This window comes from Hemiscyllium ocellatum, chromosome 10 (genome assembly GCF_020745735.1).
Source record: "Hemiscyllium ocellatum isolate sHemOce1 chromosome 10, sHemOce1.pat.X.cur, whole genome shotgun sequence".
NCBI classification, from domain to species: domain Eukaryota; kingdom Metazoa; phylum Chordata; class Chondrichthyes; order Orectolobiformes; family Hemiscylliidae; genus Hemiscyllium; species Hemiscyllium ocellatum.
In genome coordinates this window covers 59,328,523-59,347,470 of record NC_083410.1, presented here as the reverse complement: position 1 = coordinate 59,347,470, position 18,948 = coordinate 59,328,523, and positions in this window count along the sequence as shown.

Here is an 18,948-nt window from a genome sequence, read left to right as displayed (position 1 = left end):
CACCTCCAAAAAGGCCCCACCACCAGGGATATATTTCCCTCCACACCCTTTCCGCCTTCCACAAAGACCGTTCCCTCCGTGACTACCTGGTCAGGTCCACGCCACCCCCCACGACCCACCCTCCCATCCTGGCACTTTCCCCTGCCACCGCAGGAACTGTAAAACCTGTGCCCACACCTCCTCCCTCACCTCTATCCAAGACCCTAAAGGAGCCTTCCACATCCATCAAAGTTTTACCTGCACATCCACTAATATCATTTATTGTATCCGTTGCTCCCAATGCGGTCTCCTCTACATTGGAGAGACTGGGCGCCTCCTGGCAAAGCGCTTTAGGGAACATCTCCGAGACACCCACACCAATCATCCACACTGCCCCGTGGCCCAACATTTCAACTACTCCTCCCACTCTGACGAGGACATGGAGGTCCTGGGCCTCCTTCACCGCCGCTCCCTCACCACCAGACGCCTGGAGGAAGAACGCCTCATCTTCCGCCTCGGAACACTTCAACCCCAGGACATCAATGTAGACTTCAACAGCTTCCTCATTTCCCCTTCCCCCACCTCATCCTAGTTTCAAACATCCAGCTCAGCACTGTCCCCATGACTTGTCCGGTCTTGTCCGACCTGCCTAGCTTTTTTTCCACCTATCCACTCCACCCTCTCCTCCCTGACCTATCACCTTCATCTCCTCCCCCACTCACCCATTGTACTCTATGCTACTCTCTCCCCACCCTCCCCTAGCTTATCTCTCCATGCTTCCAGCTCACTGCCTTTATTCCTGATGAAGGGCTTTTGCCCGAAATGTCGATTTCGCTGCTCGTTGGATGCTGCCTGAACTGCTGTGCTCTTCCAGAACCAGTGATCCAGAATCTGGTTTCCAGCATCTGCAGTCATTGTTTGTACCAAGGGAATAATCCACATTGGGCAGCTCAGTGGTTAGCACTGCTGTCTCACAGTGCCCGGGACCCGGGTTTGATTCCACCTTCGGGTGATTGTTTGTGATTTACACATTCTCCTTGTGTCTGTATAGATTTCCTCTGGTTTCTTCCCACAATCCAAAGATGTGCAGGTTAGGTGGATTGCCAATGCTAAATTGTTCTGTAGTATCTATGATCTATGTTCTATCTAAAGATGTGCAGGCTAGGTGGATTAACCATGGAAAATGCAGGGATGCAGAATAAGGTAGTGGGGATGAGTATGGGTCGGAAGTTCTTTGCAGTGTTGGTATGAACTCAATGGGCTGAATGACCTGCTTCCACACTGTCAGGATTCTATGGTTCTACGATCTTGCCCTCCTCCAATGGTCCCCAGCATTGCCGATACCAGCCATCAGACAATTTGATTTGTTCCATGTGATATCAAGACATAGAGTCACAGAGGCATACAGCATGGAAACAGACCCTTCAGTCCAACTCGTCCATGCTGACCAGATATCGTAAATTAGTCTAGTCCCACCTGTCACCACTTGGCCCATATCCCTTTAAACCCTTCCTATTCATGTACCCATCTAGATACCTTTTAAATGTTGTAATTGTACCAGTCTCCACCACTTCCTCTGGCAGCTTATTCCACACACACACCACACTCTGCATAAAAAAGTTGCCTCTTAGGTCCCTTTAAATGTTTCCCCTCTGACACTAAACCTATGCCCTCTAGCTCTGGACTCCCCCACCCCAAGGAAAAGACCTTGTCTATTTATCCTATCCATGCCCCTAATGATTTTATAAACCTTGATAAGGTCACCACTCAGCACCCGATGCTCCAGGGAAAACAGCCCCACCCGATTCAGCCTCTCCCTGTAGCTCAAACCCTCCAACCCTGGTAACATCCTTGTAAATCTTTTCTGAACCCTTTCAAGTTTCACAACATCCTTCTGATAGAAGGGAGACCAGAATTGCACAAAATATTCCAAAAGTGGCCTAACCAAAGTCCTGTACAGCCACAACACAACCTCCCAACTCCTATATTCAATGCTCTCACCAATAAAGGAAAGCATATCAAATGCCTTCTTCACTATCCTATCTACCTGCGACTCCACTTTCAAGGGGTTATGAACCTGCATTTCAAGGTCTCTATGTTTAGCAACACTCCCCAGGACCTTACTGTTAAATGTTTAAGTTCTGCTTTGATTTGCCTTTCGAAAATGCAGCACCTCACATTTATCTGAGTTAAACTCCATCTGCCATTTCTTAGCCCATTGGCCCATCTGATCAGATCCCATTGTACTCTGAGGTAACCTTCTTCATTGCCCACGACACCTCCAATTTGGTGTCACTTGCAAACTCACAAACTATATCTTCTATGTTCACATCCAAATTATTTACATAAATGATGAAATGCAGTGGACCCACTCCACTGGTCACTGGCCTCCAGTCTGAAAAACAACCTTCCACCATCACCCTGTGTCTTCTACCTTCAAACCAGTTCTGTATCCAAATGGCTAGTTCTTCCCATATTCCTTGAGATCTACCTTGCTAATCAGTCTACCATGATGAACTTTGTTGAATGCCTTGCTGAAGTTCACATAGATCACAGTCAAGATTAGAGTGGTGCTGGAAAAGCACAGCAGATCAGGCAGCATCTGAGGAGCAAGAAAATGGACATTTCAGGCCTTCATCAGGAATGGCTCCATGTAGATCATTTCCACTGCTCTGCTGTCATCAATCCTTTCTGTTATGTCTTCAAAAAGCTCAATCAAGTTAGTGAGACATGATTTCCCCCACACAAAGCCATGTTGACTATCACTAATCAGTCCTTGCCTTTCCAAAAACATGTAAATCCTGTCCTTCAGGATTCCATTCAACAACTTGCCCACCACTGATGTCAGGCCCACCACCGGTCTGACATTGGTGGTGGGCATGGTTGGACGCTCTGGATATTATGGACTCTGACAATATTCCAGCAATAATACTAATGACTTGTGCTCCAGAACTTGCCGCTCCTCTAACCAAGCTTTTACAGGCATCAACATGAAAATGTGGAAAATTGCCCATGCATGCCCTATACATAAAAAGTAGGACAAATCCAACCCAACCAATTACCCGACCCATCAGTCTTCTCTACTAAGAGGGATGGTGGCTATGATTGGGTAGAGGCGAAGTCGTGGGCAGGTGTATGCACGTGTACATAACTTGGGGAATGACCTGGAGAGGCCTGAATCATGGGAGTTTCAGGGAATGGCACCAAGGAAGGATAGGGTGATATTGGGGCTCAGAGTAACAGGTTGATGGTCATACTGGAAGCCACTGACCTGGTGTCATTCTAATCATGAGGAACATGGAAAATATGCAATGTTGAGGAATCATGATTTGGAGGTGTCAATGTTGGACTGAGGTGGACAAAGTTAAAAATCACACAACATCAAGTTATAGTCCAACAGGTTTATTTGGAAGCACTAGCTTTCGGAGCACTGCTCATTCATCAGGTGGTTGTGGAGAATAAGATCGTAGGACACAGAATTTATAGCAAAAGTTTACAGTGTGATGTAACTGAAATTATTGAAAAAGACCTGGATTGTTTGTTAAATCTCTCATCTTTTAGAATGGCCATATTGGTTTCACTTCTTTCATATGTAAATTCCAGAACTTTCTTAAAGTTACATTCTCAAGCGAACTTTAACAATAGGTGCCATGTTGGTCCAGATGATGCCATTGTGAGATGCCCTGTGTGAGACTGTCTGTGCCGCAATGTGTAGACTGGTTCAAATCTAAAAAAAGGATTTACAGAATCTTATGTGGATTTAAAGAGTTTTTGAGCAAACTAAACATAATTCTGCAAGTACAAATTCACCTCACAAACGTGTGTGTGTGTGTGTGTGTATGCAAGGAGTATGATTGTCTGTGTGTGCATGCAAGGAGTATGAGTGTCTGTGAGAGTGTACATGTGCATGTGTGTAAGTGTGTGTAAAGGCGTATAAGGCTGTGAGATGGTTCTTGTGTGGTGTGGGAGTGTATGTGTGAGTGTATGAGAGAGAGCTTGTGTATGAGAGAGGGTCTGCATGAGTGTGTGGATCTGTGGGAGTGTGTGTGTGTCTGTAGGGGTGTCTGTGTGTGTCTGTCTGTCTGTGAGTGTCTGTGTGTATGTCTGTGTGTGTGTAGTGCAGTGAGGTCACCTGTAGAGTGGCATGAACCCAAGGTCCCAGAGAACAGCCGTGAACAATTGGCAGGGAAATTGAGCTGACTTATGAAAGAGGGCTCTGCATCTGCAACCTCTTATTGAGCATTCACAGGGAATAACATTGGACATGAGCAGATGGTACGTTGGCCTCACAGGCATGCCGATAGCATACTCATTCTCTCCTACAATGAGGACTCTTCTCTCAACCAGTCTATCCACAAGGTCCCTCTACAGGAAGCATAGTGCCATCTTCCTTACTCTGGCATTTCTCCTGAATCTTTCCACAACCAAACAGGACAGTTGCCAAATACCAGCTCTCCTGCTGGCATGCTGCGGGCTTTGAAAAATGGTACAGATGAAAGGGCAAATATCCAGTGAGTGGAAAACTGCTCCATGCAGTAAGGTGACATGGAAATCAGATGTGATATTCTCCAGAAGAGTGGGAGCATCAAGTCTTGTAAATTTGATAAGATACGGTGAGAAAACTTGCTCAGTATCACAACAAGAATCTCTCCACGTAAAGGGACATGATTTTCACTTAGCCAAAAACAGGTAAGATTCAGCCCTATGCTTTCTTTTAACTTGGCCCATTCACTTAATTTAAAATGTTAAGTATTCATGAGGGTTTCAGCATATTACAAGGATGTCCAAACAGGGCCCAAAGTCAGTCTCATTTCCACTAAAATTTCCCCAATTCTCAGATCTTCCCATTGAGCAGGAAGTAGGTGGGAAGGAGATAACAGCCAAAGGAATTCCAGAAGGGGAACTGTTCAGGACAATGTTTCTCCAACATCAACTTTCAATGAAAACTTGTAATGTTCTCATTTAATCTTAATCCATTTACCAACCCAATTCCATTGCATGAAGATATATTTACATACTTTATTAGTCAGGATGCTATACATATTTACCATACATTTACATCTCTTATTCACCAGGACGTTAAGGTGAAATTGCTTCGGAGAATGATGGAAGCACAGGTTGAAAGATTTACGACTGCATTTCCACTTGAATGAAAATCTACTCCCTTGTTGTGGTTCTGTTCGCCGAACTGGAAGTTTTTGCTGCAAACGTTTCGTTCCCTGGCTAGGGAACATCATCAGTGCTATTGGAGCCTCCTGTGAAGCGCTGCTTTGATGTTTCTTCCGGTATTTATAGTGGTTTATTCTTGCCGCTTCCGGGTGTCAGTTTCAGCTGCAGTGGTTTGTATGTGGGGTCCAGGTCGATGTGTCTGTTTATGGATGTTCTTGCCGCTTCCGGGTGTCAGTTTCAGCTGTAGTGGTTTGTATATGGGGTCCAGGTCCATGTGTCTGTTAATGGAGTTTGTGGATGAATGCCATGCCTCTAGGAATTCCCTGGCTGTTCTCTGTCTGGCTTGTCCTATGATGGTAGTGTTTTCCCAGTCAAATTCATGTTCCTGGTTATCTGAGTGTATGGCTACTAGGGATAGCTGGTCGTGTCGTTTTGTGGCTAGCTGATGTTCATGGATGTGGATTGTTAGCTGTCTTCCTGTTTGTCCTATATAGTGTTTTGTGCAGTCCTTGCATGGTATTTTGTAAACTACGTTAGTTTGGCTCGTGCTGGCTATTGGGTCCTTTGTTCTAGTGAGTTGTTGTCTGAGTGTGGAAGTTGGCTTGTGTGCTGTTATGAGTCCTAAGGGTCGCAGTAGTCTGGCTGTCAGTTCTGAGACGCTCCTGACGTATGGTAGTGTGGCTAGTCCTTTTGGTTGTGGCATGTCCTCGTTCCCTGGTCTATCTCTTAGGCATCTGGTGATAAAGTTGCGTGGGTATCCGTTTTTGGCGAATACCTTGTATAGGTGTTCCTCTTCCTCTTTTCGCAGTTCTGGTGTACTGCAGTGTGTTGTGGCTCTTTTGAATAGTGTCCTGATGCAGCTTCGTTTGTGTGTGTTGGGGTGGTTACTTTCATAGTTAAGGACTTGGTCTGTGTGTGTTGGTTTCCTGTGTACCCTTGTGGTGAATTCTCCGTTGGGTGTTCTCTCTACTAACACGTCTAGGAATGGGAGTTGGCTATCCTTTTCCTCTTCTCTCGTGAATCGTATTCCTGTGAGTGTGGCGTTGATGATTCGGTGTGTTTTTTCTATTTCTGTGTTTTTGATGATTACAAAGGTGTCATCGACGTATCTGATCCAGAGTTTGGGTTGGATTTGTGGTAGGGCTGTATGTTCTAACCTTTGCATAACTGCCTCTGCTATGAGTCCCGAGATTGGTGATCCCATGGGTGTTCCGTTGATTTGTTCGTATATCTGATTGTTGAATGTAAAGTGTGTGGTGAGGCACAGGTCTAGTAGTTTAAGTATGCCGTCCTTGTTGATAGGTTCGGCCTCCTGTGTTCTGTTATGTATGTCCAGTAGGTTGGCTATTGTTTCTCTGGCTAGGGTTTTGTCAATTGATGTGAACAGTGCCGTCACGTCGAATGATACCATGGTTTCTTCTTTGTCTATGTGTGTAATCCTGATGATGTCCAAGAATTCCTGTGTTGATTGTATGGAGTGTTTGGATCCGCTGACTAGGTGTTTCAGTTTTTGTTGTAGTTCTTTGGCCAGTTTGTATGCTGGTGTCCCTGGTAGTGATACTATGGGTCTGAGTGGGATGTCTGGTTTGTGTACTTTGGGTAGTCCGTAGAATCTGGGGGTGTTGTTGCTTTCAGGTTTCATTCTTTGCTGGTCCGCTTTGGTTATCTGTCTGTTTTTTTGTAGATTCCTTAGTGTGTTGATTATTCTATTGTTGAGTTGTGGTGTGGGGTCGGAATCCTTCATTTGGTAGGTGTTGGTGTCTGCGAGTAGTTGTTGTGCTTTATTGATGTAGTCTGATTTATCTAGGATGACCGTCATTCTGCCTTTATCTGCCGGTAGTATGATTATGTTCTTGTCATTTTTCAGTGCTTTCAGTGCTTCCCTCTCCTTGGTGGTGAGGTTATGTGTATGTCGTTTTCTTATCATCATAGGTACGACCGTTTGTCTCACTGTTTGTTGTGTCTCTTCTGTCAGTCCATTGTCCCTGAGTGTGCATTCCAGTGCTGCTAGGAAGTCTGCTGTGTTGGCATCCCTGTAGTTGTATTTGAGTCCCTTGGCCAGTATAGTTCTTTCCATGTCTGTGAGCTGTCTGTGGGAGAGGTTTTTAACCCAGGTGTGTGTTGTAGTGTCCTCCTGTTTGTGGGTTAGTTTGTCCATTTTTTCTTTTAGTGCCGTTTTTTTTGCGAAGTGTTGTCCTGTTCTGTCCTATAGTGATAGCCTGTTCTATGGTCCGGGTCCATTCCTGATTAGTGGTTTTTAAAATTAACGACTTTTGGCGCGCAATTTCTTGCTTGTATTTGTGCAGTCGGTTGTGAGCGTCTGTGATCATTACCTGGACCATTCTGAATCCGTTCTTCTTGGCTGTTTCCCTGGCTTGTGGATTATTTACTGGAGGTCTGTACTTGACACATTGTGGTAGGATTTGATTTTTTCTGCATTCGTGGAGGAACCGGAGTTGTTCATGTGTTGCGCTTAGGCGGTTAGCGCAGAATTCCCATCTCCTGGCTTGTCTCAGCGTTTCTCGCCCGTAAGTGTTTAAAGTCTGGTTGAAAATCTACTCCCGTTTATCTTATTGGCCACATCCATATCCACATACTGGTTGGTTTCACTTTATTGCAGATTTTCTTCATGTTTACACTATTTAGCACCACTTCCCACTGAGGGAAAGTAATAGTTGGTCTCGAAAAGTAATTTAACCCTAGGTTTCCCAAGTGAACTACTCTTCACACAAGTCCTCTCCATCCTTTGACAGAATGCCACTTAAAGGACACTCCTGACCATTAACTCCCTCCATCATTTGAAAAACATTGAGCTTCAGATTTCTTTGGCTTTTTGCTAGTATTAAACATAATTCAGTGAGCTTTTCTCTATTCCTGAATGATATAAGCTATTCTTAAGTATGTGTGCCGCAACTGAATTCAACATTACCTGTGTGGTCTCAATAATGTTTTTCAACGTGTCAGCATCAGGAAATGAAAATCTTACTAAAAGATTCCATTAAGATTTTGAATATCTGAATTAACTGCCACAGAAAACATAAATTCAGCTGCACAGCCCAACGTAACATTATAAGATCATGGTAAGTTTTTGAAAAGCATAGTGACCAAGTCCTGCAGGAAGCAATTGAATCAAAGATTTTGTTGGAGTACAATTCTGGTGCCTTGTGAATGCCCAGTCTTGAGTTGCTAGATTTACTTGAAGCATATTAGATTAGATTAGATTACTTACAGTGTGGAAACAGGCCCTTCGGCCCAACAAGTCCACACCGACCCGCCGAAGCGCAACCCACCCATACCCCTACATTTACCCCTTACCTAATACTACGGGCAATTTAGCATGGCCAATTCACCTGACCCGCACATCTTTGGACTGTGGGAGGAAACCAGAGCACCCGGAGGAAACCCACGCAGACACGGGGAGAACGTGCAAACTCCACACAGTCAGTCGCCTGAGTCGGGAATTGAACCCGGATCTCAGGCGCTGTGAGGCAGCAGTGCTAACCACTGTGCCACCGTGCCGCCCACAAATGCCAGGACAAGAGTTGAAGGGTAGGAGTGAAAACTACTATTTGTAACAGAGTTCCTGGCTTATTGTAAGTGAAAGATGCCCAACCTAGCCCCTGCTGTTCAAATCACCGTAGTCCTTGATGGCATACAAAATAAGCAAAAATAACAAATACCTGCTCCAAAAAAATCCAACACAGTCCTTGGTGAATGCAGCACCTCTAAGGCAAGCATTGCCATGCTTTAACTTGAAAGTGGAAAATCCCAGTCATTGTGTTGAGAGTTTGGCCACACCCTCTTTATGTTACTTATATGCAAATGGTGGATTCCTCAAGGACATGAGAAACAATTCTGATATTTTGGGAAATATTGATCAGCTTGTTATATTTAAGTACTTTCGAGATTTGGTCAGAATATTTGCAGTTAACTCTGCTCCTGGTTCAGCTTTACTGGGAGAATTGATTTCCCATTGAAGTCCTGAAAAATATGCAGCAGAATGAAACCATAGAGTGTGGGGCTGCGTTGTCAAGGTCAGAAGGAAACACAGAACCAGGTACACAAGCAGTTCCTATTTTTTTTCAGGAGAGTAGTGAAACATTAGCAGTGGAAGTTGAAGTGGCAAAGATGGCATTGGGCCAAAGAAATGAGGAGATGGGAAAGAAAGGACAGGCTATGTGGAATCAAGGATTGCAGAGAGAGTCTGCTGTTGCAGCAAGTATCACTTTCCCTTGAATCTTTAGAGTCCTTTGCACTACAAGAAAAGGTTTTTACAATTTCACCAGAGCAGCCAAGATAAGCTGGGTGAGTCAGAGGTAAAAATTGGACCTGACAGTGGGGTTTGGAGGCTCCACAGAAATTAGCTTCTGGATCCTGAAACTACAGAGTCAGATCTCTGGCGTATTGCTCTAAAAAAAAACGTTGGATGGGTTTCAAATTCACATGGAAGTGCTGAAAGTCACTTAAGAGACCAGAGACAGATTGCAAGAGCCCAGTGAAGAATAAGACCATCCTCCTTGCCAATAACTGAGAAGGATTCAGCACACTGCAACATTATCTGAAAACATCTGCATTAATTCTCTCCTGATAGAAAAGTTGCCAGACTAGTCAGTGCAGCCATGGGTCCATTGCCTTCGGGCCTTGGAGGATGTTTGGAAAGAACAATGTCAATTGTTTTTCAAAGGAATCAGGAGACAATTTCTCAAAGTCATCATGGAATCAAATCCATCAAGTTTGCCCATCACTTAGCAATTGCCTAAACTCCAGGATTCAGCACAAGTGATATGGCTGTAATTTACATTAGTGGTGCCATCAGCTTAGCTTGCAACAATGGCGGCATGGTGGCTCAGTGGTTAGCACTGCTGCCTCACAGCACTCGGATCCCAGATTTGATTCCAGCCTTGGGTGACTGTCTATGTGGAGTTTGCACATTCTCCCAGTGTCTGCATGGGTTTCCTCCATTGCTCTGGTTTCCTCCCACAGTCCAAAGATGCAGGTCAGGTAAATTGGCCATGCTACATTGCTCATAGTGTTAGATGCATTAGTCAGAGGGAACTGGGTCTGGGTGGGTTACTCTTCGGAGGGTGGGCATGGACTTGTTGGGCCGAAGGGCCTACTTCCACGCTTTAGGGAATCTAATCTAATCTAAAACTCATATGATCTGTTTAGTCCTTGTCTTCAGATACCTGCTCCGGTAGTACGAGGTAGCGGGGTCAAGCTTCCCACATTCCTGTATGACTGTCACAGACTCAAAAGCCTTAAGAAGCATTTGGTCCCAAGAGACTGACAAGTGGAAAACTCATTGGATCACAGGTATTTCATAGTTTTAGGAACAGTACAGAGAATTGTGAATAAGCATAGTGGTATTAAAAAGCACTTTGTTTAAAATGTAAAAGTGTACAATAACACTATATTTTGCAATGATGTTAGTGTTTTTGGACACATCTGTTGCTTGTTGCATCTGTTTGTTGTTTAGAGTGAAATACAAGGCTAGAAATGCAGGGCATTTGAATTGTCATTACAAAATAAATTTATTCCAAAATGGCACCCATAATCGATAAATACACATCTCTGGTATTGCTGGATGCCATACTGGTAGGGGCATCAGGGTGTAGGCTGTGACCACGCCCTAAAAGCATACAGAACAGACAGGCATTAGACAGGGCACATTGCTGATTTCACTCCAGGTTGCCATTTTGGCCATTAATGATTCAACCAATGCCCTCTCTTACCTTCACAAAGCTGAACACATATTCCACTAGCAGAATTGTCCCTCAGATTACCAACTGCTTACTGGTTATTTCCTGATTGATTTCTTCTGGCTGTTGCTTCAATTCTACTGGTGTTTAATGTTTTCTAGAATTGCATAATGTTTCATAAATCTACAGGTAGTGGCTTGGCAAGTGTTTATGGAACCGACTTCAAGATTCTACAAAAAACAGTCACTCTCAAACCTGGATACTTTAGTCAGCATTTCTTTTAGAATTTAACCTAACTTGGAGAATGGAACATAAAAATCACAGTAAGCTATTAGAAAAAGGAAAGAGAGGGATTTTCTCTGCTGAAGGTCACATCTACTCTGAGCATTCATGGAGCGTTGCTTCTTTGTAAATCTCAAGGGGAAGCTAGGCATGAGATACCTGTACTTTAGTAACAATGTCCTCATTGAAATCTGTTGCCAAGACTGTAATGTCAAAACAGGGAAAGGACTATTGTGTCAGTGGATGTGAAGGTGACATTGTTAACACCCTTATCTGTCTGACTTTGTCTCGGGTGGCGCTGGAGACACTTGGTGCCTCAGTAGAATTGGCATTCATTGTTTTATAAGAAGTGTTTGCAAAACAGTTTGAAAGAGTTCTCAAAGACCTATTACCCGATGAAAATTAATGACAATTCTTTCTCTCTTGGCAAACAGTAGCAGGTAGAGCGAGCACACTGATTTACCATCCTCACGGAGTTCTCCATGATGCAGTAAACCAGAGTGCCTGTGAGGTGATACAGGCTAACAAATGACAATGTGGTTAATATCTCCAGGATACAACACACTGACATGCAAGCGCAGTGTGCATACAGTGTACAAACACGATGAGAGAATAAAATGCTGATACAGTTATTTATCTGCCTGGGCTACTCTGAAGGAATATTGAAGTACTTGAGAAAGTGCATGTCAGGTTACGTGGTGATCTGCTTGAAGACACTGCTCCTGCCACCAGCAGCCGTTGAGAAAGAAGCAAGCTAAGAGAAAGGGAAACAATATCCTGGACAGGCCTTTTCTGGACAGCTGCCTGTGAAGAACTCATTTGATCACAATACCTGTAAAAATAACCTTAACTCCCCTGTATTATGAACTATCACAGAAATGGCTACAATGCAACATTAGAGGAATCACAAAATATGTATTTTAAACAATATTGAATATAATCTAATTACCTTTCTCCATTCTCTTACAGCCTGTCCCCAATTTGTGTTTGCCTGACCCTAATGTCACTATCAGCGCCACACTAATGGCTGCCCCAGTAGCTGATGAAAGACTGCTGTCAGTGGGGGCATCTATAGATGGCCTTGGTGGATGCCTTTGCTCAGCTCTTGGTTACGAAAGCCTGACAGCAGACCACACTGCTTTGGCACAGGTAACAGCAGTCTGGGTCAGCTGCCTGACTGTCAGATAACAGCAAGGTGTGGAATGTCAAGAGTGTGACTGCTTCCTGAGAGAGGTGTGTGCTCCATGGAACCACTGCCACTCCCTTACAGCAGATGAAGGACTGGTGACTGGATTACTGGGAATCGCTGCACACTCTTTAACAACCTGCAATGGTCAGGCATGATGGCAGCTTTCTGAGCTTGAGTGATTTCAGCTTGTGCTTCTTCGACACCCTTACACCATCCGGGTCAAGCACATCTGTTATCTCATCAAATGCAGAAAGAATGTGGATAAGGACTTTAATTGTCATAACATTTTAAGGCTATGGGTCAAGTGCTGGAAAGTGGGATTAGTGTTGACAGGTCATTTCAGACTAGATAGGCCAAAGGACCTTCTCTGTGTAGTTTTACAGTGTGCAAAACTCACCTCTGGTTAGAAATTGCACAGAGTCAGTGCGAAATCGAGTAATAGTGTTTCACTTTTATCGCAGTTTTCTTGCTGTTCATCTTGGTTCTGACCAGGTTGCAATTCTTGGGAGTTTGAAGGGGACAGGAGAATGCAAGGCTGCGCTGCTGGGGAAAGGCGGAGGGGATATAAGAGGTGCATGCTTGTACCATCTCCATTTTGCCTGCACAAGAACAAACAGACATCTCAAGCCCTTATGGAGTCTTAGAGTCACACAGCAGGGAACCAGACTCATCTGTAGCAAGGAGAAAGTGAGGACTGCAAATGCTGGGGATCAGAGCTGAAAATGTGTTGCTGGAAAAGCGCAGCAGGTCAGGCAGCATCCAAGGAGCAGGAGAATTGACGTTTCGGGCATGAGCCCTTCTTCAGGAATGAGGAAAGTGTGCCAAGCAGGCTAAGATAAAAGATAGGGAGGAGGGACTTGGAGGAGGGGCGTTGGAAATGCGATAGGTGGAAGGAGGGTAAGGTGAGGTGATCTGTAGCAATCAGACATCCCAATCTGACCTAGTCTCATTTGCCAGCATTTGGCCCATATCCCTCTAATCCCTTTCCATTCATATACTCATCCAGATGGCTTTTAAGTGTTATAATTGTACCAGCCTCCACCACCTCCTACAGCAGCTCATTCCAAGCATCACCCTATGGATGAAAAAGTTACCCTTTATGCCATTTTTAAATCTTTCCTCCCTGACCTTAAACCTATGCCCTCTAGTTTTGGACTCCCCTACCCCAGGGGAGACTTTGGCTATTCACCCTATTCATGCCCCTCAAGATTTTACAAACCGCTATGAGGTCACCCCTCAGGCTCCAACGTTTCAAGGAAAATAGCCCCAGCCTATTCAGCCTCTCCTTATAGCTCAATCCAGTCCCAGCAACATCCTTGTAAATCTTTTCAGCTGTCTTTCAATTTTAACAACATCCTTCCTACAGGCGGGTGACCAGAATTGTATGCTTTATTCTACAAGTGTCCGATACAGGCAAACCATGACATCCTAACTCCTATACACAGTGTTCTGACCAATGAAGCAAGCATGCCAAACACCCTCTACATCACCCTGTCCACTGCGACTCTACTTTCAAGAAACTATGCACTCTAACCCCTAGGTCTTTTTGCTGAGATATACACCCAGACCCCTGCCATTAACTGTATATGTCCAACACAAAATAAGTGCACAAAACCTTTCCACGCAAAACACAGGATGCAACGGATCGGAGCAGGTTCTGATACTAACTTTTCATGATGAGGCCAGTTTCCACAAGGACATGAAGACACTGACTGTCGATGTTGACTTCTGCCATGCCAATGACACAGGATAGTACAGAGACATGCTGCTGAAAATCACCAAAATCATCTGCTATGTGAAACTCCTACAATTAGTCAACTTTATGGTCAACAGCAAACATTTCTGTGTGTACTTGGAGATCATATCAGCCAACCAATGCATGACTGATCTGGATAAGTCCTCACACTGACTCTTTTCAATATATATAATAGTAATGTCCTCCCACAAATTCACAGCTCTTTAATGTATGTTGAACCCTGGATCCTGGATTTCCAAGATAAAGAACTGCAAATCTTTGAGAAAACACTTACTGAAGATCCATGCTTTCTGGAAGCCAGTTTCAGCAAAGAGAGATTGTGATCATTCTTTATTTATTCACAGTTATAGCTGGCTAAGCCACCATTAAGTGACCAATCCTAATTGCCAGAGGGCAATTGAGAGTCAATGGCATTGCTGTGGGCCTGGAGTCACAAGTAGGCCAGACCAGGTAAAGACAGCAATTTCCTTTCCGAAAGGATATTAGTGAACAAAATGTTTTTTTTCCTGACAATGGTGCCATGGTCATCATTAGACTTAATTCCAGATTTTTATTGAATGCAAATTTCATCATCTGTCATTGCAGAATTCAAATCCAGAACATTAGCTAGGTCTCCAGATTAATAGTCTATTGATAATACCTTCGCTGAGGCAATGGCCTCATGGTACTATCACTGCTAAGACTTCCATTTCAATTATCCACCTAAACAACCTGAAGGCTAAGGAAGAACTTTATGTCCAGTTCATGTCCAGTCAGCTGCTCACCCACAAACCAATGTCAAATTACTTTGGCATCACTCCTAACTATCTAATGACCCACCTGCGATACTTTCAAGACAAGATGAGATTGAATCACATACAGGAACAGGCGAAAACCACCTGGGAACAGGCTGCACTACTTCCGTCACCCTGCTTTTGTCCAGCAATGGAGTACTGCTGTTCAACTCAGCTCTGACATTAACACAACATAGAGCCATAAAGTCATAGAGATGTCCAGCATGGAAACATACTCTTTGGTCCAACCTGTCCCTGCCAACCAGATATCCTAAACTATTCTAGTCCTATTTGCAAGCATATAGCCCATATCCCTCTAAATCCTTCCTAGTCATATAACCATCCAGATGCCTTTTAAATGTTGTAATTGTGCTATGCTCCACTACTTCCTCTAGCAGCTCATTCCATACACATACCACCCTTTGTGTGAAAAAGTTGCCCTGTAAGACCCTTTCAAATTTTTTCCCTCTCACCCTGAACTTATTCTCTCTAGTTCCATACTCCCCCACCCCAAGGAAAAGACTTTGACTATTACCCTATCCATGCCCCTCATGGTTTTAGAAACCTCTATAATATCACCTGTCAGCCTCCTCTGATGTTGCAGGGAAAAATGCCCCAGCTTATTCAGCCTCTCCCCATAGCACAAACTCTCCAACCCTAGCAACATTCTTGTAAATCTTTTCTGAACTCTTTCAAGTTTCACAACATTCTTCATATAGGAAGGAGACCAGAATTGCATACAATACTCCAAAAGTGGCCTAACCAGTGTCCTGTACAACAGCAACATGACCTCCCAACTCCTACATTCAATGCTGTGACAAATAAAGGAAAGCATACCAAATGCCTTCTTCACTATCCTATCTACCTGCAAATCTACTTTCAAGGAATTATGAACTCCAAGGTCTCTTTGTTCAGCAATACTCCCTAAGACCTTACCACTAAGTGTATAAGTCCTGCTTCGATTTGTCTGTACAAAATGCAGCACCTCACATTTATCTAAAACTCTATCTGACACTTCTCAGTCCATTGGCCCATCTGATCAAGATCCCGTTGTAATCTGAGGTAACCTGCTTCACGCCACTACACCTTTGGTGTCATCTACAAACTTACTAACTATACCTCCAGTGTTCACATCCAAATCATTGAGAGTATGATGAAAAGTAGTGGACCCAGCACCGATCCTTGTGGAACTCCACTGATCACAGGCCTCCAGTTTGAAAAACAACCCTCCACCACTACCCTCTGTCTTCTACCTTTGCGCCAGTTCTGTATCCAAATGGCTAGTTCTCCCCGTATTCTGTGAGATCTAATCTTGCTAACCAGGTTACCATGAGGAACCTGTCAAATGCCTTACTGAAGTCCATATAGATCACAACCATTGCTCTGCCCTTTGTTACTTCTTCAAAAAACTCAATTAAGTTAGTGTGCATGATTTCCCACGCACAAAGTCATGTGAACTATCCTAATCAGTCCTTGCCTTTCCAAATACATGTAAATCCTGCCCCTCAGAATTCTCTCCAACAACTTGCCCACCACCAATGTCAGGCTCACTGGTCTACAGTTCCCTGATTTGTCCTTACCAACTTTCTGAAAAAGTGGCACCATGTTAGCCAACCTCCAGTCTTCTAGCACCTCATATGTGACTATCAATGATACAAATATTTCAGCAAGAGGTCCAGCAATCACTTCCCTAGCTTCCCACAGAGTTATTGGGTATACTTGATCAGGTCCTGGGGATTTATCCATCTTTATGCATTTTAAGACATCCAGCACCTCCTCCTCTGTAATATGGCCATTTTTCAAGATATCACCATCTATTTCCCCACATTCTATATTTTCCATGACCTCCTTCACAGTAAATACTGATGCAAGATACTTGTTCAGAATCTCCCCATCTCCTACGGTTCCATACAAAGGCTGCCCTGCTTATCTTTGAGGGGCCCTATTCTCTCCCGAGTTACCCTTTTGTCCTTAATGTATTTACAAAATCCCTTTGGATTCTCCTTAACCCTATTTGCTAAAGCTATCACATGTTCTGATTTCCCTCTTAAGTATACTCCTACTGCCTTTATACTCTCTAAGGATTCACTCGATCTCTGCTGTCTAGACCTGACATATGCTCCCTTTGTTTTCTTAAACAAAACCTCAATTTCTCTAGTCATCCAGCATTCCCTACACCTACTAACCTTGCCTTTCACCCAAACAGTAATATATGTCTCTGGACTCTCGTTATCTCATTTCTGAAGGCTTCCCATTTTCCAGCTGTCCTTTTACCTGCAAACATCTGCCCCCAATCAGTTTTTAAAAGTTCTCGCCTAATACCACGTTCCTCCAATTTAGAACTTCAATTTTTAGATTCAGTCTATCCTTTCCCATCACTATTTTAAATCTAATAGAATTATGATTGCTGGTCCCAAAGTGCTCCCTCACTGACACCTCAGTCACTTGTCCTGCCTTATTTCCCAAGAATAGGTTAAGTTTTGCACCTTCTCTAGTAGGTAAATCTATTTGCTGAATCAGAAACTGTTCTTGTACACACTTAAGAAATTCCTCTCCATTCAAACTCTTGACACTATGGAAGTCCCAGTCTATATTTGAAAAGTTAAAATCCTCTACCAAAACCACCCTACTATTCTTACAGATAACTGAAATCTCCTTACAAATTTGTTTCTCAATTTCCCACTGACTATTCGGGAATCCATCCAATACTACTCAGGACCACCCAAATAAATTCCTGGATGTATTTCCAGGAATATCCGCCCTAAGTACAGCAGTAATGCTATCCCTTTTCAAAAATGTCACTCCCTCTCCTCTCTTGCACCCCCCTTTCTATCCTTCATGTAACATTTGTACCCAGGAACATTAAGCTGCCAGTTCTGTCCATTCCTGATCCACGTCTCTGTATTTGCTATGATATCCCAATTCCATACTCCTAGCCATGTCCTGAGTTCATCTGCCTTCCCTGTTAGGCCTCTTGCATTGAAATAAAAGCAGTTTAATTTATCACTCCCACCTCGTTCTCTGCTTTGTTCCGGTCAGCCCTCTTTAACTCATTCCTTTTCCCAACTGTACCAGTCTCAGACTGATCTCTCCCCTCATTTTCTCCCTGGGTCCCACCACCACCCCACCACAACCACCAATCCCTCCCCACCCCCAACCCCATCTTGCTAATTAAATTCTTCCAAGCAGTTCTAGCAAGTCTCCCTGCCAATATATCAGTCCTCTTCCATTTCAGGTGCAATCTGTCCTTCTTGTACAGATTACTTCTATCCTAGAAGAGACTCCAGTGATCCAAAAAGGCGAACCCTTCTCCCCTGCATCAGCTCCTCAGCCATGCTTCCATCTGCTCTATCCTCCTATTCCTACCCGCGCTCATACCACCAGTAGTAATTCAGATATTACTACCCTTGAGGGCCTCCTTTTTAAATTCCTGCCTAACTTCCTATACTCTTCCTTCAGTATTTCATCCTTTTCCCTCCCTATGTCATTAATTCCAATGTGTACAATGACCTCTTGCTGGTCCTACTCCCCTTTAAGAACATTCTGCATTCTCTCCAAGATATCCTTGATCCTGGCACCAGAGAGGCAACACACCATTCTGATTTCTCACTGTTGGCTGCAGAAATGTCTATCTGTGTCTCTGACTAAAGTCCCCTGTCACAATCGATAGCTTAGAACCTGATGTACCCTCATTACATTAGAGCCAGTCTCAGTACCAGAAACCTGGCTGTTCGTGCTACATTCTCCCGAGAGTCCATCATTCACTACATTTTCCAAAACAGCACACTTGTTTAGGATGGGAATAACCACTGTACTACCTGCTTCCCTTTCCTACTTTTCTTGGAGGTAACCCATCTATCTAACTGTATCTGTGTTTTTTCTCCTTTCCTATAATTGTCGTCCATCTCACCCCCTAGCTACTGTAAATTTCTTATTGCCTCTAACTGCTGCTCCAACCGATCCATGTGATCTAATAGGATTCGCAACCAAAGACGCCTACTGCAGACATAATCATCATTAGCATGGAAACTCCCCAATCTCCCACATCTGACAGGAAGAGCACATCACTCTACTAAAGACCATGTTTGCTCCTTAATAATC